The 6,863-nt window shown below is 42.9% G+C and overlaps 1 non-coding gene across 1 annotated transcript; it reads right to left on the minus strand.

Moving 5' to 3' along the window:
* Positions 1 to 4,971: 4,971 nt before the first annotated feature.
* Positions 4,972 to 5,045, minus strand: TRNAN-AUU (transfer RNA asparagine (anticodon AUU)). The gene has a single exon. It is a non-coding gene; the product is annotated as a tRNA-Asn (tRNA).
* Positions 5,046 to 6,863: the final 1,818 nt, after the last annotated feature.

A 6,863-nucleotide genomic window follows, 5' to 3' on the forward strand; every position in this document is an offset into this window, starting at 1 on the left:
ACCTGCAAAGAAAGGGGAATCTTAACTTCTTGCATATCTATTGGGCCGAAATGACTGCATCAGATAATGATGCGTCTTCATCCGTTGGGAGGGAACATAGGGCAAGAAGGTTGACTTACCTGCGGGAGCTGCCGAGATCAAATTAACTATGCAGTCACCAAACAAGGCTTCACCTTCATAGGGAAGAGACTCCCTTTCTTCTTGGAGTCAGCATCAGCATTCTCTTGGTGAATCCACAATGCCCTCCTATCCGACACTGCCATGAAATTGGCCCGTGAACTCAAGAGTCCTATATCCCTTGCAGTCTCACGTAAGTATGCTGCAGTGTCCTTGATATGATACAACGTAAGGAGTATCCCATCTCTCCAGGGTATCTATATCGGATGACAAGGTATTCGACCAATTCTTGAATATTACTACTCACCCATGCACATGTAATGGCAGGTCCAAGTAATGTACCCGTGGTTACATAACTAGAAATAATGTAGCTTCCTGCATACGATCCGCTGGATTTGTGACAGGGCCCCGTGCAGAACAGGGGGTGACTCCCACTTTATTCTGTCCGCGGCGGGAAATGAATAAACAACCAGAATCCTTTTGGGGATTTGAAACCATCTTGTCGAGCTGGCCCAGACTTTCTCAAACAGAGATGGAGGAACGTTACATCAGCTTTCATTATATATCTATATATACATACATATAGACCCCTTTGTCAGGAACAGCAGGGTCTTCAGTGATTTTAATATGTCCTTAATATCCAAAATCATGTACTGAATGCTCCTTGCCAATATTGGATCTAATCAGGAAACATTATGGTCGACATAAGTATCAGTATCCGTGTCAGTATCAGTGTGTAGTAACTGGGCAAAATAACATTTTTGCGACCCAGCGGGGCCTGAGGGAAAAGAAACATAGCCATGAATATCACATCTATTCTCTACGTCTGTGTCTGGGACACAGATTTATCCAACCTTACTCTGATATTACTGAAACATTTACCCAGTCAGTTATTGGTGGTGCCAACAGGGCCACCATCATATGTCTGCATTCCTAATATAGTTTCCTCTTGGGAAAAACATTCAGCCACCGACATGTTGACACACATATACCAAGTACCCACAGACACACCGGCTTATGGGGGACAGACCGTCAGTAAATCTGTCAGAGGGACACAGAGGATTTTTCAGCTCACAATCCAGCGCCAAAAGTACACAGTCTGGGAAATAATAAACTCTATAGTGATAGACTTGTAATGCTCTAAAGATGTTCTGGTGAGGTGAGGAAGAAGCCCCGCCGCTGTAATGGCGCGTATCTGTCCCGCTCAGAAATAATTAATTACGCTAGCGGGGTAAGGACAGTGCCCAGGCACTAATGTCCACTTTTTCCAGCCTTTTGTGAGGAATTTATGCTGCCCAGGGTGCCCCCCCCCGTGCCCTGCACCCTGCAGTGCCTGTGTTTGTGTGGGAGCATGGCGCGCAGCGTTCCGCTCGCTGCTCGGTACCTCAGAATGCCGTCACTGAAGAAGAAGTCTTCTGTTCTTCTGCTACTCACCTGTCTTCTGGCTCTGTAAGGGGGTGACGGCAGGCTGCGGGAGTGTGCATCTAGGCGTACCCAGCGATCAGCACCCTCAGGAGCTAATGGTGTCCTGTCAGCCTGAAGCAGAGCCATTGAACTCACTAGAAGTTGGTCATACTTCTCTCCCCTAAGTCCCACGAAGCAGGGAGACGGTTGCCAGCAGCCTCCCTGAAAATAAAAAAAACTAACAAGTCTTTTCAGAGAAACTCAGTAGAGCTCCCCTGTAGTGCATCCAGTATCACTGCGCACAATACTAAAACTGGAGTCTGGAGGAGGGGCATAGAGGGAGGAGACAGTTCACACCCTTTGAAAGTCTTAAAGTGCCCATGTCTCCTGCGGATCCCGTCTATACCCCATGGTTCTTAATGTGACCCCAGCATCCTCTAGGACGTATGAGAAAACAAATAACGCACACACGAGGAGGAGAGAACTAAGGAAGCTATAAGGAGAAGAGGGGAGGGAGGGGGGGTTGAAAGGTAAGGTAGTAAAGGCATATTGGATAAACTACAACCTTATACATATTCATTAATGTACCAGTAGTTAGAAGTAGAAGAGCTCTAACAGAAACCACAAAGCTTAGCTAAAGCCACACCACACTGGATATGCCCAATCTCATTTGATTTTTGTAGCAAAGCAGTATTGGACTTTGTTAATACATGGATGGGAGACTGCTTGGTAGTATCAGATTCTTTAGGTGTTTTTAAACTACCAACACCATTTTCTTGGTACATTTAATTTTTACATGTATTCTTTTATGTACCAGAAGTTAGAAGTAGAAGAGCTGTAACAGAAACCACCAGCTCATCTACAGCCACAGCACACTGGATTTGCCCAATCTCTCCTGATCATGGAAGCTGAGCAGTGTTGGTCCTGGTTTTAGTACTTGGATGGGAGACCACAAGGAAATACCAGGAGCTGTGTGTATTTTTACAATACTAACACCGTTCTCTTGATGCATTCCATTTTGAAACATTGGGGCAGATCTATTAAGCCTGGTGAACTGATAAAGTGCAAGGTGATAAAGTACCAGCCAGTCAGCTCCTAACTGTCATTTTTCAAACCCAGCCTGTGACATGGCAATTAGGAGCTGATTGGCTGGTACTTTATCACCATGCAAATTATCATTTCACCAGGTTTAATAAATCGGCTGCTTACTCATTTATGTACGAGTAGTTAGAAGTAGAAGAACTCTAACAGAAACCACTAAGCTCATCTACAGCCACACCACACTGTATATGCCCAATATCACCTGATTTTAGGCCTGGTTTGTTCTTGGATGTGAGACCACCTGGGAATACCAGGTGCTGTAGGTAGTTTTATACTACCAACACCGTTCTCTTGATGCATTCCATTTTGAAACATTGGGGCAGATCTATTAAGCCTGGTGAACTGATAAAGTGCAAGGTGATAAAGTACCAGCCAGTCAGCTCCTAACTGTCATTTTTCAAACCCAGCCTGTGACATGGCAATTAGGAGCTGATTGGCTGGTACTTTATCACCATGCAAATTATCATTTCACCAGGTTTAATAAATCGGCGGCTTACTCATTTATGTACGAGTAGTTAGAAGTAGAAGAACTCTAACAGAAACCACTAAGCTCATCTACAGCCACACCACACTGTATATGCCTCTTCTTACATTCCGCTGCACTTATTGTGGGGTAGCCGCAATCCCTTCTGCTGTACGGTTCCACATTACATTGTTTCTTGTCACTTCCTGTTGATGCAGTAAGGAAACATCCAGGAATTACAGCAGCTTAGTTTTTTTTTTTTTTTAACTGGGGCAATTTAGCTAGATCACAGGGCAATTTAGCTCCTTTGGTCCTTTTTTTAGGACCAGTTAATCAGACAGTTGAGCAAACTGAAAAACAGCTAACAGGAAATTTCCACTTAAATGGTATTTTCTAATCTTATCTGACCATGACTAAGAATAAAGGATACACAAGATAAACTCTTAGAGCCATGGACCTTATCCATGTTTAAGCTCCATCAAATCTGTAATCAATAGCACTACATGCTCCCACTTTACCACTGTACTATATACTCTACCTGTGTTTTTAAGGTAAAAACACCATTTAACCCCAGTGACACTTGAATTAAAGCAGCAGCCTCTGGAATAGCATTCCTTAGCATTAATCCCAGGAAATCTGCAATCTTCACGCTCTTTGATAGCCATGCTACATTGCTGTTTACTTGGATGGAGCAGAGAGCACAACATCAGGACATAGGAAATATTACAATGCATGATAAGAAAGGTGTGAGCTCTACAGCAAGGCCTCTAACCCTTTGCCAGTGCCAAATACATAGGGCTTAACTCAGATCTGATCACAGCAGCAAATTTATTAGCTAAAACCATGTACACTGCAGGGGGGGGGTATATAATATGTGCAGAGAGAGTTAGATTTTGGTGCGGTGTGTTCAAACTGAAATCTAAATTGCAGTGTAAAAACAAAACAGCCAGTATTTACCCTGCACACAAACAATATAACCCACCTAAATCTCTCTGCAAATGTTATATCTGCCCCCCCCCCCCATCCCTGCAGTGCACATGGTTTTGCCCACTAGCTAACAAATTTGCTGCATCTGGGAATTACAGCAGCTTAATATTTCTTTTTACAGAAGGTTCAGCAAATTAAATTATTTAGTGAAATACTGTAATCATAACAGTTACAGGGATATTGTAGGTAGATTTATTGTCAGTGGATAAATGTAAAAATTAAACCCTTAGGCATAGTTCCAAAATGCTGTCATTGCAATCCAGATTTTAAGGATATCATGCTTGAGCACAGGTGACTTAATTAGAACTTCGGTCAATGTGAATTAACCATTGGACTCAACCATGGTTATCCTTAAAACCCAGGGGTCTATTTAAGATCGATCTTAATCGATGTTGGGCTTCCAGGTTGAAAAAAACACACACATTTGTTTTCACATTAAACAGACTTCCACATGAGAAAGCAGCAAGGATGCAGTGGCGTTAATGTTTCCTGGTGTCAACTTGTATTATTTCAGTAGACATTGAAATGAGGATGCATCTTGCTGCCTTTCCAATGAAGCAAGTTTAATTTAGTAATAGGTGAAAAACCATCCTTACAAAGGTGTTAATCAGAGACTTGGCTTTGTGGACACTTTTCAGAGAACAAATTTGTTAGCATAAAAATAAAGCCAGAAAATGAAGAGCTGTTTAATCACTCGATTGGATTTTTCTGCCAGCATATTTTTTTTCTCTGCAACCCACTGCTAAATTGTGCTTCCTAGCTGTTTTTTATAAAATCACTGAATCAAATCTAACTCTGATTACATCAGAGAAGGCCATGTACCCTACACCATAAGAGGAGGTTTGAAATTTTGACTTGTCTACTTAAATATCACCAAAATCTGATCACAAGGTTAATTACGTCCCTGGGTGGGATTGAACCACCAACCTTTTGGTTAATAGCCAAACACACTAACCGATTGCGCCACAGAGACACTTTGCAAAAGTCCATACTGACAAAGGCTAATAAGCATTCATCTAAAACGTTTCCTAGAAAAACTTTAAAAAGTCAATAATCTGGAGAGTTTTTGTAAGATGTTTCTTCCATCAACCAACGAAGAAACACATTGGTACTTTCCCATGATGAGTGAGTGCTTCAGGATCTCTTGCACTTACATGTGCAGCAGAGTACTGCAATGGAAGCATGCTGGGCCCATAACCCAGAGGTAGGCAGATTGAAACTATCCTCTGCTATATGCATTTTTTTTGTTAATTAAAGTAATCCAAAACTGGGATTGATATTTTGTCTCTTTTATTTTTACTTAAAGTACAATAACTTTTACCATTTTAATTTGTTTTAATAGTATATTGACAGTATTATTTTCTTTCTAAAATCCACTTCATTTTCTTTACCCTATTATTAAAATGGTAATTGAAGAAGAGGAATTGTTGCTTTGACTGCAGCATTCCCGGGGTTAACTGGTGTTTCTTCAAGTCACAAGGTATGGAGCTGCTGTATAGTTACTCGCAAGTCAGTAGTTGTATGATGCTCACACCTGTTAAGCTGGATACACACAGAATGCCCTACACAGGGGGTGAAATGAGCGCCCCCCCCACCCCCCGTACGCTCAGCACACATCACGCTGTGCTGAGCGGGGGGAGAGATGTGTGCTGAGCAGTTCGCTCAGCACACATCTCTCCCCAAAATCGGGCCGTGAATACGGACCTTTAAACTGGATCCACACTTAGATTATCTGTCCAATTTTTTTTCTAGTTGAAACAAAATTATGCTAATATGTGGCAGCAAATTACAATTGACCATTTGTTCACAAACACTGGAAAACATCCAAAAATGGTCATTTAGATAAATTGGTTAAATCCATTTCATTTAGCTAATTTATCCAAACTACCTTTATTGTATCTTTGTGGGTGAATGATGTGTGGGTCAGTGTTGAGGGTGGTGGAGGAGATGGGTAATAGGCACAGCAGGGTGTGGACAGTCAAATAGTGTGCTTAGAGGTTCAGAGTCATTGTATGAGACTCTGGCAACAGTGACTTGATGAGTCTGGTGTCCATAGGGTGGGACGCATTAACCTTTTTATGCTATTGAAATAGTTCTCCTCCTGACCGACGCAGTTCCTTGCTCCGAGGTTGGTGTATTGTCCTGTTGCAGCGCCTCTCCACTGTGGTCACAGTGAGCTGTGTGGTGTTGCTGGCGCATGCCAATCTCCCCCCAACCTCCCTCTTGCATTTCAGACCTACGTACGCATGATGGGATCTTGTATGATATGCGCGTGTGCTGTAGAGATGAAAGTGGGGGTGAGGAGGCAGATCGTGAGATGGGGAAACTTTGTGGACTGTTAGCGAAGGGGAGCACTGGGCAATCTGAGTTGCAAAGAGGGCAGCAGAAGAGGTTATTGCATGTGCACTGGTGACAGGTCCATCCTTGGTGGCCAGCCTCAGTGGTAAAGGGGTACATGAGCTAGTGTCCCTTGGCCAGCCATGTACCATGGCCACCTCCCTACCTCCTATATATTCTCCCTGATCTGTCACTTTGTTACGGTCTGCTGCTGGCACTGGTGTATCGTCCTGCAGTTGCCGTCTCCGCCCATTGCTGTGACTTCCCCCAGAGTTAGCCACACAGAGTGACAGATCTGGGAAAATATATAGGAGATCATTACTTTCACTTGCAGCCTACCTTATTTTTTGCAGCCTAGCATGCTCCTGACCCCTTCTCTCACTAATACTTATACAACATTCATGAACTCATCTTAAGGTTTCTTTATTATTCAGTCACACTGTCTTGGATCCAA

Source organism: Pseudophryne corroboree, unplaced genomic scaffold (assembly GCF_028390025.1).
Source record: "Pseudophryne corroboree isolate aPseCor3 unplaced genomic scaffold, aPseCor3.hap2 scaffold_516, whole genome shotgun sequence".
NCBI classification, from domain to species: domain Eukaryota; kingdom Metazoa; phylum Chordata; class Amphibia; order Anura; family Myobatrachidae; genus Pseudophryne; species Pseudophryne corroboree.